Source organism: Heterocephalus glaber, unplaced genomic scaffold (genome assembly GCF_053883595.1).
Source record: "Heterocephalus glaber isolate CG9 unplaced genomic scaffold, H.glaber_assembly_v1.0 deba00001662, whole genome shotgun sequence".
NCBI classification, from domain to species: Eukaryota; Metazoa; Chordata; class Mammalia; order Rodentia; family Bathyergidae; genus Heterocephalus; species Heterocephalus glaber.
This window is the reverse complement of record NW_028258403.1, coordinates 12,417,378-12,436,642: the sequence shown is the minus strand read 5'-3', so window position 1 is coordinate 12,436,642 and position 19,265 is coordinate 12,417,378. Positions and strand designations below refer to the sequence as shown.

General features: G+C 38.8%; 1 protein-coding gene across 1 annotated transcript in view; it reads right to left on the bottom strand.

Moving 5' to 3' along the window:
• The window catches only part of LOC147822346 (uncharacterized), a 90,484-nt gene that overhangs the window by 24,109 nt on the left and 47,110 nt on the right, over nt 1-19,265 (bottom strand). The gene's annotated exons all lie outside the window — the stretch shown is intronic.

The following is a 19,265-nucleotide window of genomic DNA, read 5'->3' as shown; positions in this document are numbered from 1 at the left end:
TTTGTCAGAAAAAGCTTCTACAGAAAAATTTGAAATCTGCAACAGTACTAAAAAGGTACAACAATCTTTATTTTCTGTAATAGTTTTTTAGTTTTTAATGTGCTTAAACAGTTAAAAATAATGAAATGTTTCCATTCAACTCAGCTGTTCCCCTTCTAGGTATCTTCCCAAAAGAGTTACAGACATCATATTACAATTATACATGTATACCCATGTTTATAGCAGCACAAGTAATAATAGCTAAATTTTGGAAGTGGCCTGTATGTCCATCAGCAAATGAGTGGTTAATGAAAATGTGGTATTTATACATAATGGATACTGCTCTACCATAAAGAAGGATAAATTTTAGTCATTTGTAGGAAAATGGATGCACTATAAGACCATAATGTTAAGTGAAATAAATCATACATGAGTATAAATATCACAGTTTTTCTCATATAAGAAAACCCAAATAAAAATAAAGAGCAAAAAATAAGTTAATAGAAATGGGGAGGTAGATCTTCCGGAAAAGGGAAGGGGATCAAGAGATGAAGGGAGGGAGAAGAATGGAGAGGAGAAAAAGATGAAAAAAAGAATTAAAATGTGTTTATCATACCAGCTCCCTACAATAAATGTACTTATGTGCCACAAACATGTACTAATAAAAATTAAAAATTTAAAGCATAAAAAATAACCAAAATGTATCATATATAGCTTGCATATTTAAAAAATGAGAATATATTCCTTAATGTAACTTTTTAAAGTTTTGAGTGAAAAGTAAAATTGTGAGGCAGCTCTTGAAAAAAAAAATTGATGGGGAAATAAGATACTTCAATGACAAAAAAATACCTGAGAAACTTCATGAATACCAAACCAGCACTCCAAACAATTCTAAATAATATCCTAGAAAAAGACAATGAAAGTCACAACTCCATGAGGCCCAACAGAGCAAATCTGTTTTTTTTTTCCCAAACAGCAAATCTTTCAGTCAAGGCAAGAAACTAAAAGGAGAGAGGGAAAAATAAAAAATAAAAGACCCAACAACAGGAAAATAACATGACAAGGATAAGTCAATACATATCAGTTATAACCATCAATGTTAATGGCCTCAATTCACCAACCAAAAGAAATAGACTGGCAGAATGGATTAAGAAGCAAAATCCAACAAAATGCTGTATACAAGAAATGCACCTAGTTCAAAAAGAAACCCATAGACTGAAAGTAAAAGGCTGGAAAACAATGCGACAGAAACCTGGAAAAAAGCAGGGGTAGCAATCTTATTTGCAGACAAAGCAGATTTCAAACCAAAACTAATTAAGAGAGACAAAGGTCACTACATCCTTGTAAAGAGAACAATCCAAGAGGAAGAGATGACAATCATAAATATGTATGCACCAAATACAAATGCCCCCAACTATACAAAACAAATATTAATGGACATGAAAAACCAAATAAGCACTAATGCAATTATAGTGGGGGACCTCAATACCCCACTGTCACAAATATACAGATCATCTAGACAAAAAATCAACAACGAAATGCTAGAACTGAACCAAGCTTTTGAACAAATGGACTTAATAGACATCTACAGAGTGTTCCACCCCACAAAATCAGAATATAAATTCTTTTCGGCTGCACACGGGTCATTCTCCAAAATAGACCACATGCTAGCTCATAGAACATGTTTAAGTAAATGCAGAGAAACTGAAGTTATTCCCTGTATATTATCAGACCACAGGGCAATTAAACTGGAGATCAATAGCATAAGAAACCGCAAGAATTCTACAAATACATGGAAATTTAATAAAACTCTCCTGAATAACCAATGGGTCACAGAGGAAATTAAAGAAGAAATAGATAGTTTCTACAATTAAATGATAATGCCAACACAACATACAGGAATCTATGACACAATGAAAGCAGTTCTACAGGGAAAAGCATAGCAGTGAATGCCCATACTAGGAAAACAGAGCAAGCTCAAATAAACAACCTAATGCTGAATCTTAACCACCTAGAAAAACAAGAGCAAGACAAACCCAAAGCTCATACAAGGGAGGAAATTATAAAGAGCAGAACAGAAATCAATGTAATGGAGACTAAGAGAACAATACAAAAAAAAATCAACAAATTGAAGAGTTTGTTTTTTGAAAGAATAAATAAAATCCATAAACCCTAGCCAACTTTATCAAAAAAAAAAGGAAATAAAAGGCTCAAATTCATGCAATTAGGAATAAAAAAGGTGAAGTCACAACAGATCCAGCAGAAATCCAGAGGATCATCAATACCTACTTCAAGAACCTGTACTATAAAACAATGGAAAACAGAAGAAATGGACAGATTTCTAGATACATATGAATTACCAAAGTTGAACGAAGAAAATATAAAAATTCTAAACACCTTAATTACAATCAGAGAAATTGAAAATGTAATTAAAAATTTTCCAACTTCACTGCTGAATTCTACAAGACATTTAGAGAAGAACTATTGTCACTATTCTTTAAACTCTTCAGTGAAATTGAAAGAGAATCAATACTTCCAAATTCATTCCTGGAAGTAAGTATTACTTTTGATTCCAAAAGCAGAGAAAGGCCCAACCAAAAAAGAGAACTACAGGCCAATCTCCCTAATGAACATAGATGCAAAAATCCTCAATAAGATACTGGTAAACAGATTAGAGAGGGTCATCAAGAAGATCATACACCCTGACCAAGTCGGATTTATCCCAGGGATGCAAGGATGGTTCAACATGTGTAAATCAATAAATGTAATACACTATATTAATAGAGTCAAGGACAAAAACCATATGATCATCTCAAAAGGTGCAGAAAAAGCATTCAACAAAATTCAACACCCATTCATGATTTAAAACCCTGCAGAAAATTGGAATAGATGGTCTTTATCTCAAACTGACAAAAGCTATGAAAAACCAACAGCCAATATCATACTAATTGTCAAAAACTGAAAACCTTCATGCTAAAATCAGGAACAAGACAAGGATGTCCACTATCACCACTGCTGTTCAGTATGGTTCTGGAAATATTAGCCACAGCAATTAGACAAGAGAAAGAAATAAAAGGAATAAAGTTAGGAAAGGAAGAATTTAAACTGTCATTATTTGCTAACGATAGATACTCTACATAGAAGACCCAAAAAAACTCCACCACAGGACTTGTAGAGTTAATTGACAGATTCAACAGAGTAGGTGGATACAAGGTCAACACTCAAAAATCAATAGCCTTCTTATACACAAATAACAGACTCACTAAGAGAGAAATTAGGGAAACAATTCCTTTCACAATAGCATCCAAAACAATGAAATATCTAGGAATCAATCTAATGAAGGAAGCAAAAGACCTCTACATTGAGAACAATAGCACTCTGAAAAAAGAGATTGAAGAGGATATAAGAAAATGGAAAGACATCCCCTGTTCCTGAGTAGGAAGAGCCAGTATAGTGAAAATGGCCATACTTCCAAAACTGCTATACAGAGTCAAGGCAATCCCAATTGAAATCACAACAGTATATTTCACAGAACTAGAGAAAACAATCCAAAAATTCATTTGGAACCAGAAGAGACCTAGAATAGCAAAAGCAATTCTAGGCAACAGAGACATGGCAGGAGGTATCACAATCCCCAACTTGAAACTATACTACAAAGCCACTGTGATAAAAACAACATGGTACCAAAGCCACTGTGATTAAAAAAAAAGAGCATGATACTGGTAAAGAAACAGGCCCAAGGAACAGTGGAATAGATTAGAAGATGCAGAAACAAGTCCAGACATACTCAGCTACCTCATCTTTGACAAAGGAGCTAACCATCCTCACTGGAGGAAAGATAGCCTCTTTAATAAATGGTGTTAGAAAAACTGGATTTCAACTTGCCAAAGAATAAAACTAGACCCCTATCTTTCACCACGCACTAAACTGAAATTGAAGTGGATTAAAGATCTAAATATTAAAACAGAAACACTAATCTTGCTGGAAGATAAGTTAGGTAGAACTCTCAAAGACACTGGCATAGGAAAAGACTTTATGAACAAATCCTCAGTAGCACAGAGACTAGCACAAAGAATCAACAACTGGGATCTCATCTTACTAAAAAGGCTTCTGCACTGCAAGAGAAACCACCATTAAAGCTAAGAGACAACCTACAATGTGGGAAAAAATTTTTACCAGCTGTTCCTCAGACAAAGGTCTACTACCTAGAATATATAAAGAACTCAAAAAAATCAGACCCGCCCAAATATAAAGACCCAATTAAAAAATGAGCATCTGAAATGAACAGATATTTCTCAGACAAAGAAGTAAAAGCAGCAAATAAACATATGAAAAAATGTACATCACTGGTCATTTGAGAGATGCAGATGAATACAACACTGAGATTCCACCTCACCCCAGAAAGAATGGCTGCTCTCAAGAAATCAACCAATAACAAATCCTGGTGGGCTGGGGATTTAGCTCAGTGGTCCCAGTACCTGCCTTGCAAGCACAAGGTCTCGAGTTCCATCCCTGGTACCAAAAACAACCTCAAACAAATGCTGGTGGGATTGTGGGGAGAAAGGAACCCTTCTCCATTGTTGTTGGGAGTGCACGCTAGTGCAACCACTGTGGAAATCAATATGGAGATACCTCAAAAAACTAAGATTAGAGGTCCCATTTGACCCACCTATTCCTCTGCTGGGTATCTTCCCAAAAGAATTAAAAGAATCATACCACAGTGATATATGTGCACCCATGTTTATAGCGGCACAGTTTGTAATAGCTAAAACTTGGAAACAGCCCAATTGCCCATGAACTGGAGACTGGATAAAGAAGATGTGGGGTTTTTTGTTTTTTGTTTTTATAAAATGGAGTACTACTCAGCCATAAAGAACAAGAAACTAGAGTCATTTATAGCTAAATGGATGCACATTGAGGCCATATTCTTAAGTGAAATAAATAGGACACACATGTGTAAATACCAAATAGTTTCTCTGGTATGAAAAACTAAAAGTGTAAATAAGGATCAAAATGTATAATTGATAATGTGAAATAGGAAGAAAAGGTCTAAATGAGTAGGGCAACTGGGAGGGGTAGGGGAAAGGAAAGAAGGGAAAAGAAAAAATATGAGAAAAGGAGAAAGTGGAAACAAAGTCTTTGTAAATAGGGAAGGGTGGAGGGGGTGAAGGGAGGGTAGAGGAATGGGGAAAAAATAAGATACATCATGTAAAGGTACAAGATCCCAATGATGAATGTAACTGTATTGTATACCTAAAATGTACCAATAAACTAATGAAAAATAATAAAAATAAGTAAAAGTGCCCATATTAGTTTCCTAGAACTAGTATAACAAATTACTACACATTTGGTAATTTAAAACAATCAAAATTTTAGCCAGGCAAGGTGGTACACACTTGTATTCCCAGTACTTAGGAGCCTGGGGCAGGAGAATCATTGCAAGTTCAAGGCCAGCCTGGGCTACATAGTGAATTCAAGGCCAGTCTGTGATACATAGTGAGTTCAAGGCCAGCGTGACTACATAACAAGACCCTACCTCAAAAAACAAATCAAAATTTCATTTTCTCACAGTCTGGAGGCCAACAGTCTCAAATCAAGGGCCATGCTCCCCACAAAGACATTAGGGGAGAATCCTTCCTGGCCTCAGCTTCTGGTATCCTTGCTATTCCTTGGCTGGTATTCCAATCTGTCTCCCTCCGCATATGGCCTTGTCCATCTGTCTCTTCCTTTTTTTGGTACCAGGGATTGAACTCGGCTCCTTGCGCTTGTGCAGCAGGCAGTGATGTCTCTTCTTTTTGATGCTCCTCTAAGGATAGTTTTTACTGAATTAGGGCCCATTTAATCCAGGATGATGTTATCTCAAGATCCTTAGTTACATCTGCAAAGACCTTCTGTCAAAGTAAAATCATATTCACAGATTCTGGGACATGGATATACAATATCTTGGGGGGATCATCCAACCCACTACAGTGCCCTAATTCCTAAATTAAAACCTAGCATTCCAATGAATGCAATTCTTATTCATCAAATACATCATTTATTTTCATTTGCTCAAATAGCTTTCAGCTAAGCAATTTATGAGGAATTCAGTTATAAGCTGAGACAAGCGGATAGCTGCATGCAAAAAAAAAAAAAGTGAAGTTGCACACTTATACCATATACAAAGTAATCCCAAATGGATCAAACATCTTTTAGGTAAACTAAAATTATAAAACTTGTAGCTGAAAACACAGATGTAAATCTTTGACTTGGATGTTACAGAAGAAAATAAAATGGACTCAAAACTTTTGTCCTTTGATGAAGAGCATCAAGAGAGTGAAAAAACCCACAGAATGGAAGGAGAACTTGTCTAGTCTCCAAAATTCCTAAAATTGAACACTGAAAAGATCACCTAATTTTAAAATGGCAAAGGACTTCAATTAACATTTGTTCAAAGAAGATACATAAATGATCAGTAATCAAATTAACAAATTATCAGTATTATCATAGGTCATTGGGGAAAAGCATACCCACAATCTACTAGGATGGCTATCCATTCCTCCCATCCACCAGCATGGCTGTCATCAAAAAGCACAAGAATTAGGAGAATTTGGAGAAATTAGAACCTTTGATGATAACAATTTAATTGTGCAGCTGCTTTGGAAAACATTTCTCAAAAGTTCAACAATTATGATTCAGCAATTCTATTCCTAGGTATGAAAGAACTGAAAACATTCACACAAACACGTGGACATGCAAATTTATAGTTGCATTATTCATAATAGCCAAAAAGTGGTGACAACCCAAGTGTCCATCTATTGATGAATGTATAAAAATGTGCTATATCCATAAAGAATATTACTCAGCCATAAAAAAGAATGATGTATTCATACATGCCACAATGTGGATGAACCTTGAAAACATATACTGAGTGACAGAAGCTAGATGTAAAAATCTTCTTACATGGTTTGTTTTATATGAAGTGTCCATTTATATGGACAAATAGGCAAATCCATTCAGTCAGAACGGTTAGTGATTGCCCAGGGTTAGGAGGGAGGCTTGGTAATGAACATGGGGTTTTCTTTTGTAATTAAGAAAATGTGCTGAGTTAAATAGTGGCAGTGGTTGCACAATCTTGTAAATGTAACAACCACTGAGCAAAATACATAGGGGGTTCAGACAGGGTCTTGCTGTGTAGTCTCGGCTGGCCTTGTACTCACTGTGTACCCCAGGGTAGCCTCAAACTCATGATCCTCCTGCCTCACCCTCCTGAGTGCTGGGATTGCAGGTATGTGCCCTCATGCCCGGCCACAAACAATGTATTTTTAATAGAAGTCTTTTATTGCTTCATTAAAATGTCACAGATTGGTCTTAGTATATGTGCTGCTGAAGCGAGCACTATCACAGATTGGTCTTAACAACCCTGGATCTTATTTCTACAGTTCATCAGCCTGCTGAACTGTTCTTTTTTCAAAGATATAGATGCCATCCCCAAATCTCCTAATACTGTATACTTGTTTAACTGCTGTGGCTTGCTGACTCAAAGCAGCTGAATTTGAAACAAGGATTCAAGGATTAACTTATTTTTCTTTCTTTTTTTTTTTTTTGGTACCAGGGATCAAACTCAGGTCCTTGTGCTTGCGCAGCAGGTGACGAAACCACTGAGCTAAATCCCCGGCCCTATTTTTCTGCTAAATGTACAGTGCCTGGTCTCAACCAAACCCTGCAGGTGTACTTTTCACCTAAGAAATTTCAGATTTCAGCAAGAGACCCAGTGCTGAAGATGTGTAGCTCAGTGGTAGAGTGAATGACACCATGGATTCAATCCCATACTGCATAAACAAAACAAAAAAACAAGACTCATCTTCTGAATAACAACCTTGATGGAGAAGTGAGCGCATGTAGACCTCACCTTGTAGTGGAAGCCTGGTGTAACCACCCATCAGATTTCATGCACAATTACAGAGAGTGTGAATGGTAGCCAGCTCTGTTTTCTTTCCCTACTATTTGTTACTTGGAGTCTCTCCTTTTACTTTCCAATAAGACTGAGTTTTACATTGATGTGAATGAAGTCCCTTCAAAGGTTTCCTCTAGGGCCCTTGACAGTAACTTCAGAGTAGTGCCAACATTTCAGACTGTGCCATTCAGCTGAGAATGGTCTGCATTCTCACAGTCTCACAGCAGGCTGAATCATACACTTCTACAGGGTGAACCTTAGGTGTGTGAATTTGTTTTGGATTCAACTATATCTCCCAAAGAGACAGGTTGAAGTACTAACCCCTAGCACCTAAGAATGTGATCTTTTTTGAAAACAAGGTTGTTGAAATGACATCATATTGGAGTACAGTGGGCTCTTATGCTCATCAGACTCAATTTCATGTGAGAAGATAACACCAGGTGAGGACTCTGGCACAGATGCAGAGAGACGACGCCTGTGTGAAGGTGGAGCAGAGATTGCAGTGACACTACCACAAACCAAGGATCACCTGGGACTGGAAGCTGGAAGAAGCAAGAAGGGCCTCCCCTGGAGCTTCTGCTGAGAGGACTGCCAGCCTCTCTTTTTGGAGTTGTACACTTTAGTACTGTGTGATGATACTTTTTATTTTATTGATCAAGGGTTCAAGGCCAGCCCGGGCTAAATAGCAAGACCTTGACTCAATAAATAAATAAACAAACAAATAACAAAATTTGGATTCAGTATATCTGGGGTAAGATCTGATAATCTGCATTTTTACTCAGCACTCATTTCCCTTGCTATTTTTTCTCCCTTTGCCATTCTGGGAATTGAACCCAGGGCCTCACATATGCTAGGCAAATGCTGTTCCCCTGGGGGGCAGTCAGATAGGGCTAGGTCCTTGAGAGAGTCAGGACAAAGGTAAAAACATCACAACCATGGCCAGAGACACATCTGTTAGAGACCAGGTCTCAGATAAAGACAAAATGACCAGGTCTGCCTTCTTTCTCAGAAGATAAACACCAGGCCTAAAAAAGTCTAGATAGACATCAGTCACGGAGGTAGGTGACCAAGAACTCCGGACCCATCATTTCCTAGAAAAAGTCCTTGTTCTTTCCATGCACCCTTGATATGTGATTTATTTCCCCATTGGGTCATTATTACCTAAGCAACTATACTTGTAACCTTATTGGTTAATCATAGCTATAACCCACATTGAACCCACGTGGGTCTTGCTCTATAAAACTTCCCTGTGTAGTGGGGTCTCTGGCTACCCATTCCAGTCCCTTCTTGCCTCTCAGGAGCTATCCTCTTAGTTACTAATAAAATTACTAAGTTGATAAATATTAATAATTACTAAAATTAATAAGTTACTCTCAACTTTTGTTTTTCCTAGAATTCATTCTTTGATTTTAGAGAACACAAACTCGACCTGTCAGACATCTAACAGATTGGGAGATACAATATTTTCATATTTCATCTCGTATCATAAGTACCAGTGCTAAGTCATCTCCCAGTCTGACCTTCAGCCTAAAGTAGAACAGCTGTGAAGATAACCACTGCCTTCAGTCAGTTTGGTGACTGGCACCACAACTGGTATTCACAAAGTAGGTCAACTCAGCCTCTGTTCATCTGCATTTTTAGAGATTAGTCAGAAGAATGGGTAACTTGCCTTTGTCACCAGCAGGAAAAGGTGTGGCTAAATAGACAAGTAGGTACCTGGCTTCTATTTTGGGAGTAACACCCATTGTAATGAGTGTCAAAACACCTTAGTCACTTCTATTTTGTTTAAGGAAGTACCATCTTCCTTAGGCTCCATCCCAAAGAAAAGAAATCAAGCACCAAAGCACAGCCCTACAAAATGAGTTGGTGAAGATGGCCCTAATATTTATTTATTTATTTATTGGTACTGGGGATCAAACTCAGGACCTTGCGCTTGCAAGGCAGACACAGTGCCACTGAGCTAAATCCCCAGGCCCGGCCATAATATTTTAAATAAAGTTGTTGCTGGGCACTTGTTTCCAATAGTCGTTCCTCCAGTTTTAATCCTCAACAAGTCACTACCTTAATGCTTTGTTTCCTTTACCTAGCACATCTGTGCCTCTTGTTGGTGAGGAGCCACCAACACTGAAGAGCATAGAAGAGAATACAGCAGTGTTTAAGTGATCACAAAGATCTATGCATAACAGACTAATGATTCTAGCAGTTTGCACTACTTTATGAAAATTCAGTATCCAGGGGACAAAACTGGCCAGGAAAAAAGGGTAAATCTCAGATCTAGGAGGACAAAGAGTACTTCTGGGAGTTATGTCCTTTTGAAGACCTTGAAAAACATATAACCATGAATGTTAAGTGGTATCACTTTTCATTACATGGTCCTTACTAAGAGGGGATGGTAGGGCTATGTCTTGGTTACCTTTCTTCCTTGTCAGAAGAACTATAATAACATCCTTTTCCTCTGAGAAGAGGGAAATAATACTTCCTTCTCATTAGTGTTTACACTCCATGTCATATTTTCTTGCTAAAGTGTTGTTCAATCAATCTGCACACATAGGTCTCTTCATCTTTGCACAATGGTTGTTTGCTTAACTACTTCTGTTATTACTCACTGAGCTTCCCACCTCTTTGTTCACACTCTTCAGAGTCTAGAAGTTGAGACCGAATTTCACCACTGGTTCATGATTACCTCAAGATCCATTGGTAATTAGGAATGGTCATATCCGAAAAATATGTCCCTTGAACTCAAAAAAACAATAGAAATGCCAGGTGTGGTGGTGCACACCTGTAATCCTAGCACTCTGGAGGCTGAGGCAGGAGGATCACTGAGATTTCAAGGCCAGTCTGGGCTACATAGTGAGTTCAGTGCCAGCCTGAACTACAAAGTGAGACCCCACCTCAAAAAAATAAAAAAATAAAAAAAATTTTAAAAACTTATCTAATAAAAAATGTATTGCAAAAATAAACAAACAAACAGAAATGTCAGCACCTATTTTGTATAATGCACTGTGGGAATAAAAGAAAGTTCCAGCATAAAAGAGCACTAAATCCTAGCACTATCAGATCTGGATTTGAATCCTAGACTTGCCACTGACAAGTTGTGTGAGTTTGGGCAAATGAAGCTCCTGGGAGTTTCTTCTCTGCAAAATAGATGGGAACAGTGTGACCATCTGTTTCCATTTGCCTAAGATTCCTCATTTTAGGTCCAAAAGCTCTGTATCCCAGGTAACTTCTCAGTACAGTGGACCCTTGACTTATGAACTCAATTTGTCCCCGAGGACTGGTTGTAACTCAAGTTGGTCAGTTGCTTTCAGAGTCTCTCCTGTATGCAGACAGATCTCAGTGTCCTTTGAGAGACATTGACCCAAGATTTCTCAATTAACCCCACACAGGAAAGGACATTGTAATGTTCCTTCCAGAACTCTTTAAGGGTTAAATCTGTATTTAAGACCACCTTGAAGCACAAGCAGCCGGCATTCAGGTCATAACTCAAGACTCTGATTGTAAATTAAAACTAAAATTCTGTCATAACCCAAGTTGTCCGTATGTCAGGCTGGTCAAAACTCAAAGGTCCACTGTTCTCGGCAAACCATCCTTTCTGGTTCTGATACTGTTGGCTTTAAGCCTCAGGTGCTTCTCAAGCATGCTGTCTGTGCCATGGGAGAGTATGGACTGAGTCACAGAGAGGGAGGGTGGAGGCTGAATGCAAAGCACTTGGAAGGCATCCGCTTCCTGACCTCTGACTCACATGGGGTTTGCCAGAGACCATTCTTAACATCTCATAGGAAAAGACATTAGCTGAGAATGGCATTCTCAGGCAAGAGACATTCTCCAGTTTCCCAGTGGAAAAGAAATTCAAAAACAATTGACTAATGAGAAGAATTTGTAGCAAATGTTGAGTCTGCGAGCATTCTTGCAAGTGAGCCAATGACCTTTTAAAGCTACATCTACAATTGACTAACTTCTTGGCCATCATCCCATTCCCAGTTCATACTGTATTCAGAACTGGCTAGCAGTAAGGCTTTCAGCATCCTCAGATACAGATTCATTCCAGCACGGGATCATATGAAATCAAATCTCTAATAAAGACCTTAAAAAACAACAACAAAGACAAACAGAGCGAGCGACTTCCAGGGCCAGTGCTGACAATTGAATCTGTTGTCCTTATTGCCATGACTTTCAAGAGAAAGATCCTTGGATGACTTGAATGAAGGAAAAAGACAGCTGAACTAAAAGTCTTGAGCACATTTACCACACTGCAAGGAATGACGGAGCCTGGAAGCTGGCTCTTAGCTGACTGAAAGAACTGCAGCTTGCTGCAGATTTATATTTAATTTGGAATCAAACTTCATAATCACCTTGTGCTCTTTCTGTGTGCCTGACTTTATTTTGGCTTCATGTTTAAGTCACTGCTATTTCAGTTTCACCTCATAGAATAAATTTTGCCTAACTTGTTTCTTCTCAATCATTTTTTCCTCAGCAGCTGGATCTAAAACATAGCTCCAAATAATTATTAAGCAGTGATTGAAGGCTCATGGAAAAAAGTCAAAAGAGCTAAATTAACACAAGCTATTTAAGGTTACTAACAAGTCAAAGAACTTCTCTAACTCAGCAAATTAAGACGCAGTTATTTAAAGACTCTTCCTGCTCTTGACCAATCAAAAATACCGTAAAAATCAAGTCAAATTGGTTCAAATACACAGTAAAATCCAGTTAAACTTTTTAAAAAGGTATATCAAATAGTAATATTTCCTCCAACTAAATATTCTCTTTCCCTTTTTGTGAGTTTAGTTTTGGTGGAATCTCAGGCTATTAACAAAGGTGATTTTCAGCCACAAGTTCATAAATTAATTATTTGGAGATTAATTAGGACTCAAACGAAAATCCCTCCTTACACATAACCAAGATCTAGTCTCATGAGTATCTACAGAAGGTGTTTTTAGTGATGCATGGTCAATATGGGAGAGACAGACAACATAAGACTGCCCAGGCATGCAACTTGAAATTCTTTCAGTGGAAGGATATTCCATGTTAACTAAAGGATTGTGCAGATGAAAAGATGTGTGTTCATTTGCTTTGTACACTGAGGCAAGTAGCCAAGGTTCTCATAATTGGCAAGACTGGTCCACCTGCCTTGTACCCTGGACCTTGAGTTTGTTAACTTCTCATCCATGGAGCTGGAAGAAGGGTGGGGAGAGATTTTAACTTCTTTAAATCTTACCAGAAAGGAGTTTCTGACAATAGGTCAGATAACACGAAAGAGGCCCACAATCAAAGCCTGATTTGGGGGTGTGGGGAAGAGAATGGAGGTGTAGCTCCATGGTGAGATGCTTGTTTAGCAAATGAAAAGCCCTGTTCATATGCCTGTTCAATCCCAGCGGCGCGCGCAAACACACACACACACACACACACACACACGCACGCACGCACGCGCGCGGCTAGGGATGTGGCTTAATCCCCAGTACTGGAAAACAAAAAACAAACAAACCCTGATCTCTGACACTTGATACTCAGGGGTTCTGTACCCTATACAACTTCATCCTAGGCCTATGAAAGCAGTTTTTGTTTCCTTAAGTCATTCAAGTTAATTTGCATACCCTACTTTGTTCCCCTCCAAATCTAATGCAAACCTTAGGCACCATATTGTAAAGAGGAAAAACAGACTAAACTCATGCCCAGGTTGACTGGAAATGAGGAGGTAAGGATCTACTACACTAGAAAAATGCCATTCATTCTGGGTCCACCTGCTCAAGGATGGGGCTTGTGGTGTACCCACCACAAACACCTTCTAGTGCCAAGCTCTGGAACTGCAGAGTGTAAAATGCAAGAGACTGGATCTACACTGTGCCTCCCAAACGGGAACATATATTTTAGTGTGCTTCCAAATTTTCCAGGAGAAACTAAACATTATTTTCTGCTGGTCAGTGACTTGGCCTGTTTGATCTGAAAGTCCTATAAAGTTCTGTTTCCAGTAGCTGACTAAAACAATCGCCAACTGCTTTTGAAAGTTACAGCTGTTCATCAATATGAATGTGAGGCTTAGTAATTAAATAAAAATGCTGTATTAGGGAATCCCACAGATCATTATTCCCTTCTCATTTTTAGGGATGAAAAATAACAAAATATCATTCTTGGGGGTCAAGGATGCAGCTCAGTGGTAGAGTACTTGCCTAGCAAATATCTCAAAAAAAAAAAAAGTTTGATCCCCGGTACCCAAAAATAAATAAATAAACAAAAAAATAAATAAAAATGTAGAAATCACTCCTTCCTAAGCAACTCAATCTTACTAAGTTATTTTGGTTTTTGTTTATATATATATATATATATATATATATATATATATTTTTTTTTTTTTTTTTTTTTTGTACCAGGGATCAAACTCCGGTCCTTGAGCTTGTACAGCAGGTGGAGAAACAACTGAGCTAAATCCCCGGCCTTGTTTGTTTATATTTTTAAGTAGAGTTTCCTTGGAAATATCCTATATGGAGAAAGAGAAAAGAACTATATTCTCTAGTGGTTACATCTAGTCCTGAGATTCAAAGTTTCTGAAAATTTAGTATAAAAGAATAAATTCAATAGCACTTATGTTTATGTATCTTTTTTTTTTTTTTTTGGTACCAGGGATTGAACTCAGGACCTTGCGCTTGTGAAGCAGGTGGCGGAACCACTGAGCTAAATCCCCGGCCCCATTTATGTATCTTTTTAAAAAAATGTCTTATATATATTGACAATGTAGATTGTCTGTACTGATATGTGTAAATGTCCAACATAACATAATTGTATAACAAAGGTTGCAAAACAAAATGAATAATATATTTCTATTTTTTATTTTAATTATACTTATACATTTTTTGTATATAAATTTGGGTTGTTGAAGCCAAATTATAAGTAGAGTAAGGATATATAAGAAACTACTAATGGTGGCTAAGGGTTCATGATCAGGAAATCACCACATAACCTTCTTTATTATTGAATTCCCTTACATGGGCATAACTTCTTTTTTTTTTTTTTTTTTGGTACCGGGGATCAAACTCTGGTCCTTGAGCTTGCGCAGCAGGTGAGGAAACCACTGAGCTAAATCCCCAGCCCAACATGGGCATAGCTTTTTAATCATTTAAAATAGTAATTAAGCTGAGTGTGGTGGTGCACATCTGTAACCCCAACACTGAGGAGGCTGAGGCAGGAGGATTGCTGTGAGTTCAAGTCCAGCCTAGGCTACATAGTGAGTTCAAAACCAGTCTGAACTACATAGTGAGTCCCTGTCTCAAAAAATCTAAATAAATAAATAAAGCCTGGCATGGTGGCACATGCCTATAAATCCAGCACTCTGGAGGCTGAGGCAGGAGGATTGATAGTTTGAGGACAGCCCGGAATACATTCTGAGACTCTGTCTCAAAACAAACAAACAAAAAAACTAATTAATAAACAAATTTAAAATCATTTAAGTTGTTACATTATTCATCATTCTGGAAATAATAACCAGCCTTCCTAATGTTAAAAATGAAGAACTGAGAGCTGGGGATTTAGCTCAGTGGTTCCGCCACCTGCCTTGAAAAAGCTCAAGGTCCCAAATTTGATCCCCAGTACCAAAATAAAATGAAGAACTGAGAATTGGGCCAAAGTTTAATTAAATTTGGCCTTTTGATGGCAGTGTTTAAATCTCCATCAGTCTACTGAAGCCCCAGTGAGAAGCATTAGTGCACCAATCTACTACTAGCTTCTGTATTTGAGTAAATCAGTGTAATTCTCACATCTGGAAATGAGAATGTGTCCATCATGGTGTTATGAACCACTATATACACATCCCAAAACACACACCTTTTAGTTTAGATGTTTAGATGTTTTCAATGCCCTTCTCATGAGGCAACCAAGGCATATGAGAAGATCCTTCTGGATGTTTCTTAGAGAGGAGGGTAGTTAGGTCCCTAGATGACTGTGTTTTCCAAGTATCCCGCCAAGCCATTGAGAGACTGAAAGAATCAAGAGGACTGGGGACTCCTGGGGAACTTTTTCCATATTGCTGAGTCCTTTTAAATATCTCTTACTTCTTTTTCTTTCTTTTTTTTTTGTGGCACCAGAAATCGAACTTAGGACCCTGCACTTGAGAGGCAGCCGCCCACACCACTGAGCCAAAGTCCCAGCCCTCTCTTCTTATTTCTAAGGTATTGATTTCTTCTGCCTCCAAACTATGTTTTCATAGCGGGTTATTTATATAATGATAACAATTATTTGCATGAAATATTGCTCACCGGTCCTGAGGAACTCTATTGATTTAAGTGCTGTGTCAGGCAAAGAGGCTCACACTGTCTCCCTGCTGTCTTCCCACTGCCAGTGAACACAAGCTCGGAGCCAGGCTGGTGAATGAAGAAAGTAAGGACTGGCACCCAGACAGCCAGGGAGCACAGCCTCATAGCTTAGCTGCTTGGTTGAGGGAGGAACCTCAACAGAGGCACCTAGCTCTGCCCCGCCCCCCCAATCCTGGGGGCTGCTGAGAAAAATCACACAGTAGGATCTGACACAGTCACACACAGGCCCACTGAACCCTGGTGATGAGCCAGCCTCTGGGCCCCAGATCAAATCTGGCACTGGGCCATTATCCACTCAGCACACTGGCTTTTTTGATCTACTTTTGAGGACACCAGAGAATTCTAATCTAGAATTTGTTTTTCTTTGTTTTTGGAAGTACTGGGGATTAAATTTAGGGATCACAGAGCTTCATTGCAAGCACTTTTTATGTATTCTGAGAAAGAGTCTCGTTAAATTGCCCAAGCTGGCCTTGAACCTATAATAATCCTGCCTTCTCTGAGGTAGGTGGGGAAATAAGCATGGGCTACTGCACCTGATTGGAACTTGTTTTTAAACTGAGTTATTAATCTGGGTAACAGGAAAAGTAACTGGGATACTCATCTGGAGGCCTCACAGTGCTGACTTTACTATTTGTCAGGATATCCTGTTCTTCTAAGTATACTTGAGGTGCCGAGTCTCACATACACACTGAAGGGTCATGAGGATGAAGTTCCCCTAAGGTGTTTCTCCCTCTGGCTTTAGACACAAATTCCCAAATCTGCTGGATTTTGGGTTATAGAATATAATGGGTTTGGGCTGAGGATTTAGCTCAGTGGTTTTGCCACCTGCTGTACAAGCGCAAGGACCAGAGTTCGATCCCTGGTACCAAAAAAAAAAAAAAAAAAAGAATGTAATGGGTTTTTATTCTGTCCCCAAGGAACAAGTTTCTTATTGCACTTGGTAAAGTATTCTGAAAAATAAATGAAATAACAGACAGACCAAAAATAAATTGGGCAGCTCAAGAAACTAATGAGTCTGAAAAAAAAATTTTTTTTTCCCTGCTAAAGAGTTTGCATGTGTTTCTTGCTTTTTTTTTTTTTTTGGTACTGGGGAGAGGATCGGACTTGGGTCCTTTCGCTTGCAAGGCAGGCGCCAGAACCATTGAGCTAAATCCCCGGCCCTCTTGCTTCTTAAATTATGATAATTTTATATTGTACATTCTGTTCTGAAACTTTTCCCCCTCTCATCTCTTATTTTGCGTTTCTACTTTCATCTCTTGTCTTTGCTTTATTCCAGCTCTCTTTCTTTTCCTTCTATCCTCAATCTTTTGTTTGTTTTGGTACCGAGATCGAACTTGGGAACCTTGTGCTTACGCTTTTGAGGCAGGCAGTGGAACCACTGAGCTAAATCCCTGGCCCTGTTTTTTGTTTGTTTTTTTTTTTGAGACAGGGTCTCACTATATAGCTCAGGCTGGCCTTGACCCATAGCTGATCCTCCTGCCTCAGCCTCCAGAGTGCTGGGATCACAGGCATGCACCACCACGCCTGGTTTATCCTCAATCTTTTGTGAAAGAGCAAATCTGCCACCATGTTCAGAACAGAGAAGCAAACTCAAAAATAGTACACATGAGGGCCGGGGATTTAGCTCAGTGGTTCCACTGCCTGCCTCTCAAGTGGAAGGACCCGAGTTCGATCCCCGGTACCAAAAAAAAAGTTACACACAATGAGAAAGAATATTGTTAACAGCACAGATTCTGGACTGTTTAAGGTTGACCCCCAGCTGTAGCACCACGCTGGCAAATTATTTAACCTCTGTATTTCTGAATTTCCTTAGAAATGGAGTTGAGAATGGGGATGTAGATATTAGTGACCCTGCTTTATGAGTATGTTGAGTAGATTGAACAACACATTTAAAGCAGTTAGAGCAAGCCTGGAGCATGAGAAGTGCTCAATATGTTTCAGTTCTCATTCACTAAGTGCTTCCCTTTCACTGTCTGCTTGTTTTAGTGTAGCAGTTCTTGAAGCCAGGCATTGTAATGCATTCCTGTAATCTCAGCAATCTGGGAGGCTAAGGCAGGAGGATTGCAGATTTGAGGCCAGTATGATCAATTTAGCAAGACCCTGTCTCAATAAAAAATAAAGAGCTGGAGATGTAGCACACTGTGAAGGCCCTGGGTTCAATCCCCACTACCTCAATCAATCAATCAATCAATCAATCATAGCAGTTCTCTTTCTAGCTATCTCCTATTGGCAACATAAACCTTTCCAGGCAGGAAACATGCTGACTTTACCGGACAGGGCTGCATCTCTGATCTTGTGTTCACAGGTTCTCATTATACCTAGGAGTTTTCCAAGCCTTTGCATCTCAAATCATCAGTCTTCTTTTTGGACACCAATCATTTTCATTCAACATTTACCATCTCTTCATTCCAGGGATCATTCCAATCTGGAGAATCTGGACCTGTCAGGTTATTTCTTGCCAGAGCTAGAAATGCCTACAAATACAGGGCAGCCATCCCCCTTACTTTCTCTCTCTAATCTCATGACCAGAAAAGCTCATAGTTGGAGAAATGGAAAGAAAGTGACGATAGGGAAATCATCTACACTAAATCACACAGAGTATCCTGGCTAAGAGCACAAGCCTTCAAAGCGCTAGTTTGTGGGTTGTTTTTTTGGGGTACTGGGGATCTGACTTGGGACCTTGCACTTGTGGGGCAGGTGGAAGAACCACTGAGCTAAATCCCCAGCCCTGGGGTTTTTTTTGCTTATCTGTTTGTGGTGCTGGGTCTCATGCATGTGAGACACTTTATCACTGAGCTACACTGGTAGTCTTCAAAAGCTAGTTCTAATCCTGACTTTGCCATTTACTAGGTCTCTGAAAGCAAAGCATCTGTCCTCTCTCATCTGCCCATCTATAAAATGGGAAAAATCATAATAGCATCATCTACCACATAAGGCTGTCAAAGATTAAACAAGCACCAGTAAATGTGGAACCAGTAAAGTTAGGCCTACAAATTCAGATGTAAGAAGCAATATTTATAAAAATATTTATAAAGCAAGTTGGTATCTGA